Below are 22,855 nucleotides of genomic sequence, written 5' to 3'. Positions count from 1 at the left end.
CAGCAACATGGAGAATATTTTAGTTAGAGGCATCTGTTAGCAGCCATTTGGGAACTAAACTAAATGACCCCAGTGTAAGCCTGTTCTGCTGCCTCCATTGTTCTGGGCTCCTTTCTTACTTACATAGGCAGCAGGAGGAAGCCGGTGGCTTTGGCAATCTCTCTGACTCCTTCTTTAGCTCTCCTTGCTGAATGGATCTGTTTCTGCCTCTCTTGTTCATCTGTTTCTTAGATTTTTGGCTTGCTCTGCAGGGCATGAAGCAGGGAATGCTGAATCTGCCACAGCTTTGCAGACCATTACATTTGGAGGGGCAGTCTTTGGCACTTCAGACTGAAACTGGAAGGAAATGGAAAGATCATGTCTAGTGTCAGCCTGAATGTATTGGGGGAAATATCTTCCTAGCCCTTTCTGGGGTTATGTGTATTGCTAGTTATGTTCTGAAGTTACATTTGAAATGTTCTGAAGTTATGCTCTGAAGTTACATTTGAAAATCAGAGGGTCATGAGCTGCACACACACCTGTGTGAAGTCAGTCAAGAGTTGTCTCTTTGTTACAGGAGTTGAAATCAGGGTGTAAAAATAATACGAGTTAGCCCAGAGTTTACAGGATGACTCAAAAAATTCAGTGGCAAAGCGACAGGATTGATGGAGACAATGACACGGGCAGAAGTACCAAACCAGTGTAGTACCTAACACCAAGTTAGGTTTCATTGTCTTTATGCAGAGTTCCTAGGAAGCTTATGAAATATGAATTTTTGCAATGAAATTTGGCATACAGCTATTCTATTGGTTAATGTAGGATGGTGGGTAGTTGGTACTTAACTCGGTAAAAGTTGAATGTTCCCAATTTCATTCATACTTCAGTATGAAAGAAAATATGTCCAACTTAGTTTAACTTTGTGCTTGTGAAAACTTTTTCAAGTCACAATTTCTGCACTGGTGGGTTTGTTTTGTTGAGCAGTGGCAGGTCTGAGTTTTCCTCTAAATATGACTTCACTGGAAGAGCTGGCTTAAGCTTTTATTTTTATTAACAATATTGAGCATAACATCAAAGCAAGGTTTAACTACCATACGGTTGCCTATCTAAATACAAAGAATAAGACCAGGAGTCTTTCTGCATGTGCACTGTTTCCTGAAAATTATTTTCAGGCCTTATGTACATCAACAATAATGGACCAATCCAGCCAAAATTTGCTTCCACAGCTGCTGGCTGTAGGAAGTTCCCTGGGCCTCCTGTGTTCTGCAGCTGTGGAGGCTATTCTCTGCTCTGAGTGAAAGAATCTCCCCTCTCCTGTGACTGCAAAAGCTGAATGAGACATCCTGTAACTCTGCTCAGAGGGGCAGAGCTGACAGCCGAAGGCCATCCTTGGCATTTTAGGCTTTGCAGATAAAGACAGATGGTACATAACCATGAGCAAGGGACCCCTGGGGTCCTAAAATAGGAAAAGAGATTTCTGGAGAATTATTATAAAAGTTCATTGCCCAAAGGTCTTGGTGTTGGTTCTGCTCCAGAGACAGTAAAGAGGACAGATATTAAGCAGAGGTTTAAATAAAAAAAAAAAAAATACTCTGGCATATTAGAGTATTGCAACATCTTGGGTGAATGCAGAGCACATTTCTATGCATACACCAAGAGTAAGCCCAGGAGAACTGCTGTGTGAATTGTTTCTTACAGAACAACACAAAACTTGCCAACTTTGAAGTTTTGCTCTATGTTTAGATATAAACCTGTCTGTTTTAAGTTTCACTTGAATTCCTTAATTTGCATCTTTCAAACAACTTGAAGCCCACTTACAGTTCTGCAAAGGAAACCTGATGGTTTCAAGTGAGTTTCTTTTTGAGCTTTTAAACAGCTTTGTTCAAACCTGAAACTCAAACTGAAATTCAGAAGGTGCAAAAACACCTATCTGGAAAAATCTAGGGAAAAATTCAGAAGAACCTATGCAAACCAAATTTGCAAAATTTCCTACAGCTCAGGCTGTAGGAGATCATGAGGCTGTTTACACAGATTATTTCAGACTCCTCCTCTTTGCTAAATGGCTGTGGATGCCATAGGAGCCAGGAGCAGTACTGCCAAAGAACTGCAATGTCTTTCCATGGTCAACTACTGTTCTTATGGGGACAGCAATTCATGAAAATCAAAATTTGTCTTCAGATTCCATGCATCCATCAGTAAGGAAAGAGCAATTTAATCTCTGTTGATAATGAAGCTGAAGTAATAAGGTTTGAAGTTTATTTGGGGCAGGGAAAAATTTTCGTAACTGAGCTGCAACAAATGGGGTAATTACAAAGAGAGCTAAGTGGTGGGGGTGGGAAACCAGATGAATTATGAGGTTTTATCTAATTTCCATCCCTGCAGCACTTTTGGTTGGAAAACAGAAACTAAGAGTGCCTCATTACTGCATGAAACAAATAAAATGAAACCAGAATGCTGTGGTGGCTTCTTGATCTGTAAAGCATGCAATGCTAAAACCACCACATGCAAAAACGATCAGAAGAAGAGTGAGTGCAAGCTGAAGGGCTGGTGATACTTGTTCTTTGCAATACACACAGCTCACAATTCTCAGCACAGCTCCCCTCTTGGGAACTGATAGGAAGTCCTGGCTCTGCTTGAGTCAATGTGAATTTTTCTGTGGGCTTCAGGGAAGTCAGAACTTCACAGCATAACCTGTGCTCTGTGATATTTTATTCCTGGTTCTTAAAACCTTGCAAAAATTGCAGAGGTGGGCAGACACGCATTGGCAGTGCTCTGGATCTTCTGTTTAGCAAGGACAGGGAATTAAAGGCAACTCATTTTCACTACAGCTGGCTAGGTAGTGACATACTATCTTACCTCTGGAAATGAAATGCATAAATATAGAACTAACAGGACTGTAAGTGGTCTCATGTAGCTCATCCTGCTTGTTTGTATGTGCCATCCCTTCCCTTTGTGCTGCAGTCTTAAGCTGATTCAGTGTATGCAGCCATTGGCAGTGCTTAGAGGAAGGGGGCCTGGTGTTGTTTGGTCCATATCCTCACTTCCATTCACAGTGTGGGCCTCAAACAGTAGTTGTGGTAGTTAATATTCAGTCATGTTCCTAAGATGATTTAGAGTGCTTCCTGTTAAGTGAACTGGCATCTCTGATTGTAACATTAGCAGCAGAGAAGTGTCATGTTCAACATACAAATATAGATTAATTTTTGGGCCATTTTCATGGAGATGTGGCATCATTCCTAGGGAAATTATAAGAATGTTTTTTCTTTGAAGTATCTTTTTGTCAGCTTTGAATGTGGAGTGCTATAAAGCTGCCAATAATGTTACAATATCCTGTTCACTGCATTCATTAAGTTCTTCCTGTTAAGTCAGCTAAAACTTTATTTACACTGTATAGGAAAGATCTGGCAGTTTTCAGTAGGTTATGTTTGGAGGCAGAGTGAATTCAATTCAATAACCACTCAAAAGTTGTTAATTCATAACTGAAAGGGCCATTTAAAAATGGGGTAGCAACATACTGTATCTTTTTCATTTGAGTTTAAATAAGCAGACAGGCATTTCTAAATAAGAAATGGGGAAAAAAAAGAAGAAAGAAAGAAGAAAAAAAAGAAAGAAAGAAAAAAAAAGGGTGTGTGTGTGTGTGCAATTAGATGATGTGAAGCCTGAAATAAGTATTTCTTGTACAGCACATTTGTAGAGATCCCAAAGCAAGTCCCTATGCCTTTTAGGTGTCCAGGCTGCAGGTGCATGTGAATTTAGGACTGAAATAGCACCATTAGTAGATTCCAGTAATTTGTTCTTTTGGTGGGAAAGGCATTGCTGAGGAAAAAAACAACCCTTATTTTAATGAGAGTTTGAAAATCACTTCAGAAAATCCCAGCATTCATAAGGTGATGTGCCAGGGTGAACTGACTTCATAAGCTCCAATTCAGGAAGTATCATGGCATTATTTCCTAATATTTAATTGGCCTTTTCCTATAGAAGCTCAAAAAAGTTCAGTATCTGTAGAGGAAGCAGCTGGGATTTTACAGGCAGAGACAGCTTGCTACAGCAGTCAAAAGATACCCAAATTAAGTTGCCACATCAAGAACTTCCCTTTCAGGAAAAACAAGACAAAACAAAATATGAGGTTTATTTTTGTGGTGCTCATCTGGAGAAACCCTCTATTGTGTTCATAAATATGATACAAAATCAGCAGGGTGTAGCTAGTGGTGTAGGGTCTGAACATTGTTTTAAGACCTACAAATAAGCAGGAAGAGAACTACTTGCCAAAGCTGTGTGAGAATCAACTGGGGTAGGATTTGCTTTGTCAGTGCAGTCTGTGGGTGCTCCTTCTGAAGTCTGCAAAGTGAGCCCATAATACAGCTGCCCACACACTATGGGTTTAATGTGGTTGGTTCTTTTTGTTTTGTTTTTTTTTTTTTTTCTTTAGTATAGATGAAAATAGGGGAAATAATATTTAAGCTTGTTTTAGTTAGGTGTGGGATACACCAGAAACATTGACAGCTTATTTTCCCAGCCTTGTTTTCAGCAAGAGCCCAGAGAGCTTCAGTTGCCTCATAAATCCACAGTGATTACAACGTATTTATTTATTATCATCTATGCAGACACAAAATTACCTCATCAAAGAAGAAGCCATAACAATTTCTTGATTTGGGGTAGAAGAATTATTCAGCCCCCATCCCTCTTCCACCCACAACCTTCTGCTGGGGACTGTGACTTTGATGCTTCAGCAGGAAACATTTTTGGCTGAGTTTGGACTTTCTAGAGTGTGTTGGATCTTACAGGCATACTGTCAAATAGAGCTTGTATTGGACACAAGATGTTTCACTTGAATACAGCAGAGTGCTAAACTTTCAAGTAAATTTGGTCTTCATGGTTTTCAGTAAATAGTATTTATGTTGTTATTACACATCTCAAATAATGTAAAAGTTACTGGGAAGAAATACTTTCTTTGCTGAGTAAGAGGGATGTGGGACCTAGTTCACTTTAGCAGAGAGTAAATTGCTGAGAAATATGATAAAATAGGATTGTACAGTCTTCTGGAATATTGTGTGGGTGGATGAATAATGATGATGAATAATTGGGTGAACCAATTAAGAACTTACATTAATTTCTATGAGATATTTCCTATGTATTGATGAAGGGCCTGAGTTTTGTTTATCACCATGGATGGTACAATTGGAGATCACTGAAGGATTTAGCTGTAGTAGGTGTAACACCCAGTCATGAATTACAGAGAAAATTGTAGTGTGAGACTTATTAATTTAATGAAGTATCAGCAGTAGCTGTTTCTTATAAGGTCAGGTGTAGACCTTGAGAATATCTTGTGCTAGGTTATTGTGTTTAATAGATGTGAGCCTGTTTGTCTTATCTATCTTTCATTAACTAGATCAATTCCCTTTCATAAAACATTCTTACTTTTGACTTTGACAAATCCCATGGCAAAAAGTTCTTTTTTTATGTCATTATACATAGTAGTTCTACTTTGTTCTTTTTTTGTGAAAAATAATGACTAGTGATTCTCTGTTCCATCATATCTCCTTCAAGCTCTCTCTTTTCAACTAAACTGTTTGTTTCCAGCTATCTCATCTCTTTCTAGTAAAGATCTCAATCATACAAAGTATATGGAATTAGAAAGTACCAAACAACCTCTGTGTAATACACTCTGTCCAAGAATCCTTTGACAGGAAAAAAATGAGGAAGAAAATTTATTTTAAAATATTGACTGTACCTCTGAATAGGTACAGTCCTGGTTCTGATTCTGTGTGTGCTACTCCATACTCCCTCCTGTCGTGGAGAACAAGTGTTAAAGACAAAATATAATCAAAGGTGGAGATTTAAAAAAAGAAGTAACAACTTCTGAGATGTGCTTGCCCGAGTTAGATTATAGCCCAGTAGCAAGTATTTAAAACAGCAGCTTGTCTAGAAAAAGTGTATCTGTTCTAGATGTTTTATAGCAAAACACTTGGTAGAGAGCAATAGGGGACTCCTGGTGTGAGACTGTAGGAGGTGGGGAAAATTCAGACAGTGTGGGTAAGGAACTGCCTGAAGGAGAAAGAGTGAGTTCTGTTGAGAGGGGAAGTTCTGGGCAGGAAGGAAGGTTACAAATGATCTTTCTTCATAATCAGTTGGGACTGGATATGTTTTATACTCTTATTAATGACTTTGGCATTAAAAGAGAATATTTAGGAAATTTGATGATGATACAGTGTTGGGACCCATTGATAATACAGAAAGGGCAGGAATATCTTACAGGAAGAAATGAGTGGCCTGTACCTTTGGAGAGATAGGAACAGGCTGAAAGTTATTTAATGAAATGCAAGGTCAAGCCCTTTGGGATCACTGACAAATTCTGATCTAAACTGCAAGTTCATTGTTTGGAAACAATGAAGGAAGGGACAGACCTGAGTATATTAGGTGATCAGAGGGTAGCTAGCAGCCAGCAATGTGTTCCAGGCACAAAAGGGCAACTGGAACTTGAGAGTGACCAAGTATTCCTAGTTGAAATAAAGAAGTATTTGTGCCCAATAAGGCATGATAAAGCTGTATTTTAATACCATATACAACTCCATTTTTCTAGGTTGAAAAAAAGGGGACTTTAAGCTGCAGCAAATCCACAGAAGAGTTGCTGGAACCATGGGAATGATAAGCTTATCTGTTAGAAGAAACTAAATTGGCAATCATTTATTTAACCTAGCAAAATGAAATCTGAGATGTGGCTTAGAAATAAATCCATGGGAGAAAATACCAGAAAACCAACAATTAAACACAAACAAATTAATAGAAACTGGCCTTGAGGAAATTTGAGCTGCAGTTTAGATTTGTAACTAACAGAAGGACCAGGTTCTGGAACAAGTATTCTGGGATGGAATAAGAACTAATCAGTTTTATTACAGAGCTGAATCAGTTTGTTATAGGAATAGTACAGTATGCATTTCTGTGGATGAAGCTGATGGCATGATCCAAAATTCTTACAGAAGAGCTTTATAATTTCCTACTCGATTCCTTACTCTCCTTCCTTTGGTTAGTGCTTGGATGGCAGTGTTTTAAAAGGGTGTGTAGAAATTGCATGAGATTTTATTCTTTATTCAATGGTTAAACTTGAAAATAGTTAATGCTTTAAGATAATTTCACTGTAGTACATCAAACCTTGATGTTTAGGAAAAACTACCTTTTCTAAAAGGCCACAAAATTTAACAAATCCTAATGGTTTTGGAAGGCCTTAAAGCTGCTCTAAAGGTCACCTGTCATTACCCCTCTGAAAAACTAGCAAATCAGTATACAGAATGAGAAGCTGCTGCACAGTGTCAACATTTACTTCATATTTCATGGATTTCCAGGCTTTCACATGCTCTGTAATAATTTATTTTTTATAGCAATCATTTCTCACCAATTAATAGTGCAAATGGTGTACTTACTCCATTAATGCATTTAGATTGTGTAGCAAGAGGGTGGGGGGAGATGGTTTCAAACTTGAAGAGAGAAGATTTAGGTTAGAGATGAGGAAAAAATTCTTTCCTGTGAGGGTGGTGAGATGCTAAAAAAAAGGTTTCCCAAGAAGCTGTGGCTGCCCCCTCCCTGGCAGTGTTCCAGGCCAGGTTGGATGGGGCCTTGAGCACCCTGGTGTAGGGGGAGGTGTCCCTGCCCATTCAGGGGGGGTTGGAACTGGATGATCTTCAAGGTCCCTCCCAACCCAGGCCATTCCATGATTTTATGATTGACCAGGCATTTTTACTTCCCAATAAAGAAAATATTCCCCACTTCCAGTTTAACTTGTATTGGCAACTTGCTCAAAAATACTTTTCCTGAAGTCCCTTCTTATCTACTTTCATCTCTCAACAGCCAAGGAAGGAGGTATCATGAAACCAGAAAATTTTTCTTCTCCTAAAAAGGACTTTTAAAACTTACACACTAAGCATTGTTAGAACTGTCAACATATTCATGGTCTAATCATAATGACATGGTATTCAAAGAAGACTCTTTCATAAGTATTTCCCATTTATAACATAATGCAGCAGTGTCTGAAAATAAATACGCTGTGTGGAAATTTATATAGACGTCAATCAGTGTTTTATGTTCTGTGGTCAAGATAAGTTGTACTTTTGAAATCCTATAAAAGCTGTTGTAATGCTTCTATTTCAGAAGAAAAACAATTGTCCTGCTGGCAGGATTAAGCTCATGACAGCTTTTCTTCCTAACTTTTCTCCTTTTGATATGCATGTCATCATAGGTTCATGTACGAAAGATTTCTAAATCTCAGCAATGCCAAAATTCCCCCTCTGCTTTTAGCCAGAAGTTTTATTTTAGAAACATCTTTTTCAGTGAAAGTAAAGTAGATTCAAACTTCTGAAAAGTGGATTACCATAAAATAATTATCCCAAAGTAGTTGCAATTGAAATTTAGGTTCTTCTGACTGAAAAAAAAATGACGCCAAAGGAGCTGTTAAAGGATGATTCATGTGCTAATTGGCTAATTATTTTTTTCAAATGCTAACATTTGTGCAGCTATGTTTGTAATGTAATCTGAAAAACTTAAAACGTATTATTTAAGATACATTTCTATGCTTTGTGGTTTTAGGACACCTTCTCTAGAAAGAAAGGCTTTTGTTCAGAGGGCTTGCTGTGCTCATTACTCACAGGAAAAATGGTGATATTTTTCTCAGTGTTACATCTCAAAAGTAATAATTGTGGAACCCACAATCTCAAAGCTTGCAAAGTGTTTTGATACATTAAGAATTTTCCATGCAAAGCCTTTAGCTTGTATGACTTCTGCAGTTGGGACAATTAGTGAATTATGAAAAACCCTTTGTATTTGTACACCAGTGCACTGTACTCCAGATACAGGAGTAACACTGTTCAGCAGATCTTCCTAATTAAGTACAGAAAGACCATTCTTTTATTTACACATTCCTGAGTTATATACAATGCAGGTTAATGCATTCTGACACTTACACAGAGCTCTCCTCTAGCATGCTCATTTGGCTCCAGGTTTCACAAATAATCTGACCTTTGTGCAGCTATTTTGAAGTTTTTGGAATATAGGTCAGGTAACATTTCCTTAGTGAATAAATACAGTGGCTGTTTCCTTAAGGCCATCTAAATAAGATAAGAATTGCCTTACTGGTTAAGAGGAGCTTTCTGGCTCCAACCATCACAACAGTTGGTCCTGATTTTGACCACCTTGATCTTCTTCTGTGACCAGGAGATCCACCTTTCATCTGGCCAGACCCAGAGAGTTGTGTCTTTCATCCTTTGTTGAGCTTAATAATATCTTACCTGTGGTGCCTAAAGGTGATGGTACAGTGACATCGAATGACAGTTCTTGAAAAAAGATATATTGCAGTAGAAGGATTAAAAATACTATAGCTGTTGACAAAATAAACCTGGAGAGCTATAATATACTGTTGTTTAGGCTTCCCAGAAAGAATCAAGTTTGCCTAAACTAAACTATCTGAACTAAACAAAACTATCTGAACCTGACAAAAAGGGTGAGTAGAACCTGTACATGTGAAAGTAGAGGGAGAGGTTAATTAAGCTGGTTGTAACTTTAAAATTTATTTTTAAATAAATGTAAATTGATTGTATCTTAATGAGGAAGCTGTAGCCATCTGTATGAAACACGGAAATAACAGGAATGGTTTGGTAGAGCAGCTGCAGGCTAGCTCATGGAAGTCCTTTTCCAGTGCCATAGTCCAGTGACACAAAAAGGCCATATAGAATTTAGCAGTTTTGCAGGCGACCTCAGCATTCTCTGTGACTTCTTGATTGGTGGTTCAGGACAAAGTGTGGCCATGGTGCTGTGAGGGCTGCTGCACCCCAGAGTTTATACCTATGTAGAGTAACCAGCCCTTCCTTCAACTGACTTTGCCCAGGTGGCCAAGAAGGCCAATGGCATCCTGGGCTGGCTCAGGAACAGCGTGGCCAGCAGGTCCAGGGAAGGGATTCTGCCCCTGTGCTCAGCCCTGGGGAGGCCACAGCTTGAGTCCTGTGTCCAGTTCTGGGCCCCTCAGCTCAGGAAGGAGCTTGAGGTGCTGGAGCAGGTCCAAAGGAGGCAACCAGGCTGGTGAAGGGACTGGAGCACAGATCCTATGAGGAGAGGCTGAGGGAGCTGGGGGTGTTGAGGCTGGAGAAGAGGAGGCTCAGGGGAGACCTCATCACTCTCTCCAACTCCCTGAAAGGAGGTTGGAGCCAGCGGGGGGTTGGGCTCTTTTCCCAGGCAACTCTCAGCAAGACAAGAGGGCACAAGAGGTCTCAAGTTGTGCCAGGGGAGGTTTAGGTTGGACATTAGAAAGAATTTCTTTCTGGAGAGGGTGATCAGCCATTGGAATGGGCTGCCCAGGGAAGGGGTGGATTCTCCATCCCTGGAGATATTTCAAAAGAGCCTGGATGTGGCACTCAGTGCCATGGGCTGGGAACCACGGGGGGAGTGGATCAAGGGTTGGACTTGATGATCTCTGAGGTCCCTTCCAACCCAGCCAATTCTGTTATTCTGTGATTCTGTGACTTCCTGTGCAATCTGAAAAAAACCTGAAAACAATCCTGCCTTCTCCTCTTGATTCATACTGAAGGCTGTGATTGTGGATTTCCTGAATGGGAATGATGCAGCCAAGCAGAGGCATGTGGCAGGGTAGCAGGGGCCATGGACAAAGCAAGCTTGATGTTTCACTGGAAGGGAAGAAGAAACCCAACTGCGATTTTGTTGTAGTTTTTCTTAAAAAAATTGAAAAAGTAGTCTTGGTGCAGATAGGAAGCAGTAGAAGCAAAATGGAGAAGGCTACCTCTAGTTTTGACTTGTTTCCTTTCATCATTTTAAAGACAGTGCAGTGTTCAGTCTACAGCTGTGCCTTGCACCAGTGAAGCCATGCGGGCAGGTTGGCTGCCCTCTCTTCTTTCAGTTTCAGGTATCATCTTGTCTGCTGATGTGTGCTTCATTCCTTCCTTCTCCCATGACCTGGTTGTCTTCTCAGCTTGTGTACACTGGCTGTATGTCTTTAATCAAGGCTGTAAAGCTGAAAAGAAAGGAGCATATTCTGCCTCTAGAGAAAGAATGAGGAGAATAAACAAGAAAAACAAATAATAAATAAGAAAAAAACACCTAGCTTCTCTTTTCTCCTTATTTTCCTATTTATTCATTGGAGTGTAGGAATAATAATTTCTGATTTTCACTGCTTATAAATGGGGCTAGCACTTTAAAGTCAAGACCACATATCCCATAGTTCCCCAGGGCGTTTCCCAGGAGTATAAAGTGCTCAGAGTTTTGGAGAAGGCCATATCTCTAGGGAAGTGTTTAGCAGGGGCAGGACTGTTTTCAGTCTTGTGTCTTTGTTCTGTGATAAGATAATGCCTTTTACTGACGCTGATAAAATTAAGGTGAGCTGAGTTACTCCTTAAAAAATCTCTGCTGCCTTTCCACCTCTCTTACTCCATAGCAGTGTTAGTTTCACTGCAATTTATTCTTAGTCTTTACTGCACTCCTGTCTCATAGTGTGAGGCTGAAGGGAGAACTCCTGATACTAAGAGTCTCATTTCTCATTCTGTGTTCTAGGTATGGAATATGGGACTGCTTATGTATCTACTGCTTGAAAATCTTGATGCTCTCATGCTAGGTGAGTGCATGATAAAGCACATTTCTGCAATGCTTTGTTTGGGACTAAGAGTAGGATTGTGCACCAGATTGAATTAATTTATCTCAGATTTACTCATGTGGGCTGTGTGATCTGATAGAGAGTTATAATCTGCAAAAGTACATAGAGTAGTAATGGTAATAGGGTTATCTAGTTTTGTTTTTGTTACTGCCAAAACATTATTTATTCCAGTAACTGTGTGGCAGTGGGTTTCACAGGTCGTATGAAGAAATGTTTCCTTTTCTTCGTTGTAAACTTAACTACATGAAACTGGGCTCTAAAAGTGTGTATATAACTCTTGACCCTGCATTCTGAGAAGTAGAGCAGGTCCTCTTTTTCCTTTAAAAGATTTTCACTTGATTAAAAAGTTTTCATTGCCTAAGTTCTCTTAGTCACATCACATACAGCAAAAATAAACAGACCAGCTGATGAATGGAGGACAAGTTACAAGGCTAGGAGTGGGGAGGTTGTCACCTACATCTGCACAAAAAACAAGATTTATTCTTGCTTTGGTTCTGTATGCAGTGTATTTCTTGCAGCCAAACTAAATTGCATTTAAACAAATGCATTGTGTATATGCTTTAATTTAAATACAAGGATAATCCTATCAGTGGCTGATTCTTTGTATAACTATGTAAGCATCACTATTTCTTCATTTATGGCTAATTTACATATTTGAGGGGAAAAAGAGGCTAGCACTGGAAACAGAAATATCATTATTTTAACAACACAGCTAATTTAACAAAACCAGGCTATTAATGGAAACAAAAATGCTCAAATACTTGTTGGACCTACGTGTATTTGAATCATTCAGTTGAAAGCCAGGCTTGAATTTCACTTCAGACACAGTAGTGACAGAAAATTATTGCATATTATTATTATTAATTTACATTTTCTTCAAGTTATCTGGAGCCATAATATTTGCAACTTCTTTTTAAATACCCAGTGACAGCAATTTGATTGTAAGAAAGCTGTTTCATATAGAGACAGCACTGTGTGTCTCCTCATTTGACAAGTACCAGCATTTAACCTCTTAACTGAAAATTTCTATGGCAATCCTGGCATGAACTGAAAACTCTGACCCCCATTACTGAACCATGTAATACAATAGGTACCAAGTCAGATGTCCTTGATGGGCACACTCTGGGGCTGTGTGAGTGAGAAGTTTTTTGTCCTTTCAAAATGAACTTCCTTGTGTTGCAAAGGGTGATTATCCAGTTTAAGGATTGTTTCTTTATTTCTATATACTGATACTTGTAGGAACATAAATTGATTATTCCCCCCTTACAGCAGTGCTTTAACTTCCTATTGTTTAAAGCAGGAGCAGTGCTTAAAGGTGAAGAAAAGCTTTATTGGGGGGTCTTTAATATCTGTTTCTTGGAATATGTGCATTTTTATATGGGACAGTGATGAGGAGGGGAACAGGGATAAGAAGTGTTCCTTTACATCTTCCAGAAGAACTGAACCTGGAAGCTGCAATAAGGTATGGGATTAGTGAAGATTTCCAGTAGTAATGGCTGTGCACAGGTCAGGTTGTGCAGCCAGAGTTCCTTAGAGAGGATGAGTGCAGTTCCAGAGCACACCACAAAGACCATTTGAGGGTTACCTCTAGCTCAGTGAAACTTCTGTAGCTAAAAACAGCTCAGTGTTACTGTTTGGTATGTACCTGTGTTTTCAGAAGTATTTGCTAAATATGGGCTTAAATTGCTGATGATTCTTGACAGTTCTGATGTTGTTGTCTGGAGCTGGGTACCCAGAAGCTGAGAGAAATTTCAGACCCTTGAAGTGGCTTTAATGTTCTGAACATGGGCAGTAGAAAAGTGGAAGTTAAGAGCCAACAAAGCAGGACTTTTTACTCTGCTAATGTAATTTGTGGTAAGGTACCAGGATTGCATGCTGCCAGTTAAAAACTTTTCAGCATTGCAGACAAAAGTAGATTTCAGTGTCCTGAGGAGCAGGAGGCTATCTCTGAGGTAGGAAGTTAAGATTTCTCTGAGGGAATGAGATGTGCTGAAACAGATTTGCTCTTCTCTGGTGCTTTGAAGATGGTGGCTGCTGTTGCTTCTTTCAACATTTGCCCTGCCTTTGGTGGAAATGAAAGGAGAAGGAACAGTGCTGGTTTCTTACTTGTTTGCTGTAACAAAACAGGTCTTGGGACTTCCTAGCTGTCTTGTTATCACTGCATTTAGTCAAAATGAGTGAATGGGTTCAGAATTTATTGACAGATGGAAAGGATAGAACATGTGACTATGAAGGCTTCCTCCCCACAGGAGACCAGCCTGAACTGAAGAAAAGCTGGTTTAAACTCAGTCTATGTAAAATATATATTGTGCAGCTTAAAAATTGGTGTTTTCATGGCCTCTTTTGAATAGAGGTCAGTTTTGAGGCAGCATGTGTGAGTGCTGAAAAAGCTTTTGTGTAAAAATGTGAGCCATTGTTTGGTCAAAGTAGAATGCAGATAAACTGATCTCGTGCAAATTCTCTTCACAAAGCATTTAACTGGAAATACAAAACATTAAAAAAATGTATCTTGTCAAATAAAGAATTCAGTCTATCACTAAACAGAATGTATGTAAGTACCCTGTGAATGAGAAGGAAGAGGGAATATTGTGTAAAAGTTGAGGTTAGGCTGTGATTATAGGAATTGGAAGGAATACATAAACTTGGCTCTGTGAGTGTGTGCTGCAGAAGTACCTGTGCCAAACGTGGAGCCTCTGGAATTAGATCTGTAAATAAGCTGTAGTTAGCTACTGGTACTTGCATAGGCCTGGTCTGTGTGTATCAAATGCAGATAAATTGTCTGAAAATATCTACATTTTGATGTACAAGTAACCTTGATTAGTGCTGTGTCCTTGGTCAGATCTCTTATGTGAGGTATCAGAATTAGGCCACAAGCTAGTGCCCAGCAGCTTCTCTTTTCAAATCTGGGTGTTTTTGTCCTGTGGCCAAAAAGAAAATGGAGTGCTTCCCACCAGCCTGGCTTTACTAACAGTTTCAGTCTTGTGAAAGGTCAGCACATGAGTGTGTTACACAATGTGTAACATTACACATTGCCTTAACTCAAAAATTCACATGCACAGAGAAACTGACAAAACAGATTATTTTGGAAAATTAGTAAATCCAAATGATGGGCACCATGTGTCAAAATGATCCTTGGTGCACGTGCTTGCATTTTCACATGGATTTTTTTTTTTTTTTTAAATTACACCGTGGAAACTAAATAGAGAATCAGTTTGCCAGGGAGCAAGCTTAAGCCCCTTTTCTGACAGCAAGATGTGGTTTCTTTTACTAAGCATGGAAGAAAAAGCAGTTCCATCTTTACTGTAGCCCTTTGCAATTGTTCTTCAGAGGTGCCAAATGAGATCTAAAGGACCAGTTAGTGGAGTTAGGCAGAGAAGGACTAAGGCTGAATTTTCACAACTAAAGATGTGAGAATACCTCCATATTTTTTTATGACCCCTGAGCACTCGAAAAACTTGTTACTTAGTTGAAGCTTGTTCAGTTCTAGACCCAGTAAAGAGAGACACACGTGTAGGAACAGTTTATTCATATACTCTATGTTCTAAAAGGGAAGAAGTGATAGAGGATGTTATAGAAAAAGTTCTTGGCCTCTGAATGCTGACAAAACCACCAGGGTTCAAACAGGTGAATAGTTTTTTCTCCTATCTGCTTGCTTTAAAACCTCAGATAAATCTTGTGTGAAGCAGTGCAACTTTCACCTTGGTCAATGTGAATGGAGAATGAATTTTGAATTAAGACTGGTCTGCCATTTATATATATGTGTGTGTATATATATATTTTTTTTATTTTTTTATTTTTTTAATATTTTTTTTCCCAAATTGCCCAAATACAAAAGTGCATGTAAGCTATTTGCTAAACCTGTTCTGGGTGGCACATGGCAAATCTTGAACTGGAAGAATAATGCAGCTCCAAGAAGACTGAAGTAACCACCAAGGTCATACCTGGGAATAGAAAGATATGGATTGGTTCCTTTCTTACATGTTTTGAACACAGCAACTGGCACATTTCTGCACATATATTAGCAAGTATTTTGAAGTACAAGCAGTCTGTTTAGCATTCACAATGTTCTTCATTTAGGAATATATATATATATATATAGAAGAGATGTTGAGGTCTCTTTGGTAACAAGGCCCTGGCCTACTTTTATTTTGATTCTGGTTAATGTTTGCTCAGTGAGCTGAGAATGGGAAGTTCACCTTTGAAAGCCTCATGTTAGTATCACGCTGACAAACCAAAATCTTTTTTTTGTGGAGACTTAAATTTGCTCAAACATTAAAAAAGTTTGGAAGAGTTGTGTTTTTAGTCCTCTTCTGAAAGCAGAAAGAGTCTTACTTCTGTCAGTTTACACTGTTGCTATAAGAACAGGGCATTGCCTGCCATTTTCCTTCTTATATATGCCTTAAAAAAGATACTGGGACTGTAATATAAATTACTGTTTCATAATTTAGCTTTAAGCAAAAAGAATATTTCAATGGTGACAGTTCTGGAAATACTTTAACTTTTAAATGCTGACACCAAATAATAAGTAAAACCTTGTGATTAATGTTTCCAGAAGGGACTATTAACATTATCCTACATCTGTTCATGATATAATCTCCAAATGAAAAACACTCCCTTTAAAAAAAAAAAAAAAAAAAAAAAAGAGAGAGAGAAAAAAAAAGAAGCCCTAAAGAAGTATATGTTTATGCAGCATTTCAGTGCAGACTTAACTCAAATGTGTGGACATCCTTGGTAAGACTTAACCAACTAATTTTTCATCTGATCATTATTCAGTCAAACCTCTATAGTACTCCAGAGGTTGCTTAAATTTCATTGACAACATGTTGTTCCATTTGCTGAAAAATGTGGTCATTTTAAATTCTACTACATGAAAGAGCTTTTTATTGCTTGGAGTCGAATTAGCCATCATATGTGATGAAAATGCTTAATGATAGATCAGGCATAAAGTTCCATGAAATATCATTTCATAATTACTTCTTGCTGATTTAAATACTTGAGATTGTATAGGAGGATTGCATTTTATGACTAGGAAGAATTTACAAGAGTCCCATCATTTTTAAGGAAACATTTAGGATTACTGAAGCAGAATTTGTGGAACCAAATGGCTTCAACTCGCTCAGAATTTTTCTTAAAATAATTGTATTGGTTAGGAATAACTTGCCAAGTTAAGACAAAGCCTTTAATTGATGCATGTCCCCGAGATAGCTGTGTTAATTTCAGTCTTGATCTCAAATTTAATTCATGTAATGAATAAAAGTGTACAGAATTAATGTGCTCTGTGAAAATCTGTGCTAAAAAATCATCCCTTGGAATAGAAGCTGGTGGGGTTTTAGTATTAAAATAATGTTTGCACCATGCCAAATACTTCTAAAATGTATAATTGGCATTCCTGGTAGCTTTTTTTAGATTCCTGTTGGAATAGTCATTTTGATATTAGTTGAGTGCTATCAGCCCTGAGCAACTGATTCTGCTTTCCAGTTTTCTTGGGTTAGCTGGCATAAGAAATCAGTGATACTCTCATAGCTACAGGCAGCCTCACTTAGAGGCCACCATTTGATTTTTAAAAATTATTATTATTTTTAATGGTGCATCTTTTAATTGATCCTAATTCCTGCTAGCATACCTCAGTTTCACCAAAAAACTCTCTTGTGGTTTGGGTACAAAAGTGAGGTGCTGTTTGTGAGGAATGGAACTCGGGGTGCCTATTGCTAGGTGTCCTATACAGATTTAACATCTGCTTGTGGCAGAGCTAAAATACAGGTGATGTTGAGAATTTTCCATGGAAAAAAAATATCCTCCAAGTGAATTCTAGAACAGGAGCAACAAGTTGATTAGGAATCTAAAAAAAAAAAATGTTTTCTGTACCTTCTGACCAGGCTCTTTGCTGTGCAGTGGGGCTCAGGTTGTCATCTTGGAAGCTGTAGGTTGGGAAGCTTGCACTTCTCTGACCTGTCCTGTTTAGAAAAAAAACTTGAAATCTCAAATGAAATAATATGGATATTTTTTTTTCTTTTCTGAAACATTTTCCTAAAATAAAGAAAATGAGCTGAGCAAGAAGGAGTTTTAGCAGAATGTATCTTTTATGCCTGAGTTTCCCAGTGCAAAGATGTACTTTGTGAGTTTGTGTTGAGTCCCTCAGTCTGGTGTTTTTTTTTCTGTGGGTTTCTTTGCATTAGTCATGTCTGCTGAGGCAGATTGTAGTATGTCATATTTTGCACAGTTAACATTTTTCCTTTGCATGGGGTTATATAATGCATCTTTCCTGCTAGCAGGAGTGATTGGGCATAACTGATTCCTTTTCTGTTGTCTAATTACTCTGTTTTGACATTTTTCTCTGCATGTGAGCTCTGATAATGTGCGTGTGACATTTACTTTACAGAAGTTGGTCCTTTTTCATTGCTATTTATGTCGTCATGTTAAACCTGTTTCTGAAACCAGTTTGTCACTTGACACACAGGCAAAAACATTGTTGGATGTGTGCAACACAAACAACTGCCAAACTTCAAGCTTGTATGTTCATGTCAGACTTCTTAGCCAGCAGTATTGAAACAGCTGTGTATGCTGGGCTTCTTTATACTGGTGATTACTGAATGAACTTGGAAGGAGTGAAGAGGGGGAAGGGAGACTCCAGTGAATATGTACAGCAAGTTTTTTGGCTTGGTGGTTGTAAAAATGGTTCTGGTCTCTCAGCCTGCTGAGGGCTTTGTAAGTTCATCAGCAGATTGTACTCAGAAGTCCTTCATGGAAAAGAGGAACATTCCTGATAAGTAAACAGAAATGGTGATTATTGTGTTTCACTACAAAATATTTCTGCAACGCAGAGGGAAAGAGTATTTTTGAGGTGTTTTTAGGCTTAATGCTATACTTTGTGTTTAAAGTTATATTTCAGAGGGCAATAAGGGTTAAGAAGCTAGAAGTCCCAAATTCTCCTTCATTTTACCTTAGATAAATCTGAGCCCAGGCCTCCAGAGGTGAAAGGCTAGCACATTAACTGGGACCTTAAATGTGTGCTTCAGCACACAGACCTGCAGTATCTTTTGAAATCTATGCAGGTTTCTCCTGCCTGCTGTGCGTAATTTCAGAATATGCTGTCACCATTAAAGAAAAAAAACAAGTCAGCTCTTTCATCTGTGCACCCCACGGCACCGATTGGGGGAATCAGTCCCCAGGCTCCCCTAAAATTTGTGATCTTTGGCTCCTGCTGTAAATTGATTCCGTGCTGTGCCTCCTGACATGTGAACTGGGTAAAATCCATTTTGAAGTCTTTTAAAACCTGGCATTAACCCTGTGGCATCCCCTTAAGTGCTGATGTTTTCTCATTGTATTATTTACTGGGAAGAACTTGCCTTTAAACCTTCAGCAGCCTTGCAAACTCACTTGTGAAAATCTCAGTATTAAAGATAGCTGCTATAGTGTGCTTTGAATTTCTCCTGAGACCTGATGTTAGGGAAAGTGAGTTCAATTAGTCATGAGTGAGGTGAGTGCCTCACTACTGTGCAAATTGCTTTGGGACCATTTGGCCCATGTCTACTCATGATCCTCCCCCCTCATAAATACAGATGTGTAAAGTAGTCAATATTTTGCTTAAGCTTATCTTGGACTGATTATCTGAAACACTCTTTTTTTTTTTTTTTTTTTTTTCTCACTAATAAAAAGACCATTAAATTTCTCAGATTTTTCTTTCTACTTTTTTATTGGGAAAATAGTAATGTCTTTTGTATGCATGTGTCTCTTTCTTTACATTTATTCTGTGTGACTTGGTTCACTGCCCACTGAAATGAAGTGGCTTTTGGGATTACAACATAGTCATGTTCTAGTCAAGAGTTTGGGACAGGAAGTCAAAATGAATAACTGTTTGAAAACTTTAGGGATTTTTAAGTAGCCAGAACTTAATTCTAAAGAGAACATGGCTTTGGACAAAACAGCTAAGACAACAGAAATGCTTCAATGATAAAAATGAGTTGCAATCTTAAGCAACAAAATGAGTACATCATAAGACAACAGTACTGGCAGTGGAGTACCCTTGCACTATAAATTCATAATAAAAGGGATCTGAATTTGAACTGGTGGTCTGCATGCTGGCAGCTGCTGCTTCCTTTTGTGCAAAGGACTAATTGTGAAAATGGCCTCTCTGTTCTTGAAGCACTTATTTACTTTGGTGAGTGCTCTCTTTGAAAGAAAAAACTGAACTTCCCCTCGAGGAAGCTGCACTCAGCCCAACTGAACACTCACTAGCAGTGAGTTTTTGAGAACATTTCTTCATGTCTTTTCTTCACCATCTCCATACAGCTGTTTATGTAGGTGTCCAGCACAGAGTTCAGTTGGTAGCAGCTGATAAGGCATAGTACTGCTTGTTGTTGTATACTGAAAGTGAGGTGAAACTATATTTCACTTTTGCTTTGAGAAAAAATCTGGTAATACAGGACTTGTCAAGACCCTTTCCTGTGTTTGATAGCTTTATCACAGCCCTGGCTTGAAAGGTTAAATGTTTTGGATTACACAGAATGTACATTATATGGAGGGCTTACTATAAATCAAGAAGGCAGGTATGTTAAACACAGAAAAATATCTACAGCTGTTCTCTTACTCATCCTGCTTGTTATTTAACTCTGTCTCTACCCAAAGGAATATTTTTAGTTGTACTGTCAACAGTTTCAAAACAAAGAAGCAACTACAACTGGCAAATGAGGAACCCAGCTGGTGCTATGTTTAGGCTCCCAATGAATATACTCTAATCCTGACACCTGCAAGCTATTTAATCAGGATTTACAATTGAACATGAAGGATGAGAGGTCCAGAGGGCTGTGTTCTTGGTGTTTTGATTGCAAATGATGGAGAAAAACTTTGTTATCGGATGTTGTAGTTATTTGAAGTTTGGTGCCCTCTAACCCATGGGGGACCAAGAATCATTTATCACTTCACAGCAAAAGCCAAAAAAAGCCACTATGGCTTACACACTAGCATTCTCCTTTAGCTTTTCCTGTATTCCAGTGTAAACATGCCTTGGATTTATGAACAATGAAAAACAATTTCCAGCAGGCACATGGAAAGGAGAGATTATAAGGAAAATGTGCATTATCAGTTCAATGTCAAACTGAAAAGATCACTTTTAGTTCCTTAGCATCAGTAATGTGTGCAGTGATGAAATGGACCTTAAAGATGAGCAAAAAGAATGTGAAGGAAATTGAATAAACCAAGACTTTTTTAAAAGGATAGACCATTTTCCATGGTGCAGTTCTTGAATCTCAAAGTGGCATTGTCAGGGGTGAATAGGTCCCTCCACAAAGGTCTTCATTGCTCCTCCTGAGCCCCTCTTGTTTACCCAAACAAGTGACATAACCCAAAGAAATGAAAAATTTCACTATGCCATCTTGTAGCAAGTCCAGATGTGCCATTATGTTGCTGTGCTTGTTTATTTTATTTACTTACTGAAGGTTTCTAAGTACTTCTGGCTGAGCTCATGACAAATTGAACACATCATTCTGGCAGCAGCATAAGTGTGTGTACATGGGGCGTGTATGTGGGGGGTAGTGTGCTTTTCTTTTGCTGTGTTGTGCTGTCAACAAACATAGTTATGAACAGGCAGGGTGTGGTGTAAGTGACACCCTACAAAAAGTGGTTAATCAGCTGTCTGAAGTTGTTAAGTAACAATACTGTTGCCTCTGGGCCGGATCAGATGATGTAATGCCTGTAAGTTATTTTTTGTTGGTTGAGGCTATTGTGTAACTCAATATCCTGCAGAGGGTTTGTATGGCTAGAGTCACAGAATAAGTCAGAATTAACTTCTAACCTAATTATGCTGGTTTATTTTGTTCTTAATTTAAAAGGGGGGGGGGAGGAGGAGGGGAAGAAAAGTGTTTGTTACTTTTCAAGGCAAATAACTAACGGGGAACAAAAAAAAGGAGCTCAAAGCAGTCATACTCAGGGGTTCTGCAATCAGCTGGAGGCAGACTCAGGGCAGAGAGCTTTCCTCCAGAGCATCGTGTGTTCTGGGCTGTTACAGGTTGGGCTGTTCAGGATGAACCTGTCACACACAGTTCTTGGGTTGTATGACCCATCTCCTGTCTCCCCAAGCCTATCCTGCACTGCCCAGCACGGTCTTTTGGGATTCAGGGTTTTACTTCACAGTATTAACTACACAGAGGGACTTAATCTGGTGCCTCTTCAGACTTCTAGCTGTAACTGCAGAAACAAGGATTTTGGCAGAATGGCATCAGATCAGATGCTGTCATCTCTTGGCATGAGGATGGTGCTTTTTCAGTATTAGTGATACAGGCTCTTCAGTGCTTGCTGAACTGCTTCATTGAAAAGAAACTAAAACTGCTCCCTGAATTTTTCCTTGGCTCTGTTTACCTGTTCATGTTTTGCAGCTTCTTTATTTCACATTTCTTGAACAAGAGACTTTCTGCAAGTATTCTTCCTTTTCTCTCAGTGTCCTCCCTCTAGTCCAGACTCAGATGTCTGTGGCATTGACCAAATATTTCTTCTGGTGGATGCTGTGAAGTCCATCTCTCCTGAGGACCTACCAGCTTTGCAAACTTGCACACATTTCTTCTCCCAGGGAATTATCATCTGTTGTCAGTCTCCTGCCAGCTCCATTGTCTCTGGACAGTCTCTATTACAACCCCACTGGTGTTGTTTGGTAACCTGTTAGGACTTGACCTTCCCTTAACTTCTCATACCCACTTCCTTCACACATTGCATGCATTCACTGTGCTTTTCTGTTGGTTCCACCATTTAAGTGCTACCTCAAACTCTGTCAGATTAATGCAAGACTGTCAAGTATCTTCTGCAAATATTTTTTTCATGTGAAGTAGACACATGCCATTGTTTCCATGGACAAAAGAGACAATGGTAGCACAGTTCTAGGGAACTGTGGGGTGAATATACAATAAAGTCACACATTCTATTCTGGTTGTAGTTTGTCAGGGTGGACACATTACTGCCCAGGGGCTCTGTTTTGTTTCTTTTCCCACCCCCTAGAGATCTGCCATGATAACTTTGTGTGTAACTGTTCTCTAGACTATCTGAGAATTAAAGTTATATTTTTAAAGTGTTTAAGCTAACCTAGTAATTTTAATTGAACTAGATTAGGAAGCAAGTAGTGTGGCAGTGATCTTGGATATGCTGGGAAGCAGCTGGGACCAGTAACCTCTTCACTTGTATCAGCAGCAGCCAGAACAAGACTGCTGACTTCTGTATCTCTTGGCAAATGGAGTAACAGCACTCAGGTTG

At 39.0% G+C, this 22,855-nt stretch overlaps 1 long non-coding RNA gene across 1 annotated transcript in view; it reads left to right on the top strand.

The window, feature by feature from the left end:
• The first annotated feature begins 11,227 nt into the window (after nucleotides 1-11,227).
• The window catches only part of LOC139801156 (uncharacterized), a 52,913-nt gene continuing 41,285 nt past the window's right edge, over nucleotides 11,228-22,855 (top strand). The window contains exons 1-2 of the long non-coding RNA XR_011728084.1: nucleotides 11,228-11,345; nucleotides 11,521-11,581. This is a non-coding gene — a long non-coding RNA (uncharacterized lncRNA). The remainder of the gene's footprint in view (nucleotides 11,346-11,520; nucleotides 11,582-22,855) is intronic.

Source organism: Heliangelus exortis, chromosome 11, assembly GCF_036169615.1.
Source record: "Heliangelus exortis chromosome 11, bHelExo1.hap1, whole genome shotgun sequence".
In the NCBI taxonomy this organism is placed as follows: domain Eukaryota; kingdom Metazoa; phylum Chordata; class Aves; order Apodiformes; family Trochilidae; genus Heliangelus; species Heliangelus exortis.
Note: the sequence above shows the minus strand (reverse complement) of the source record. Positions and strands in the feature narration are given on the sequence as shown.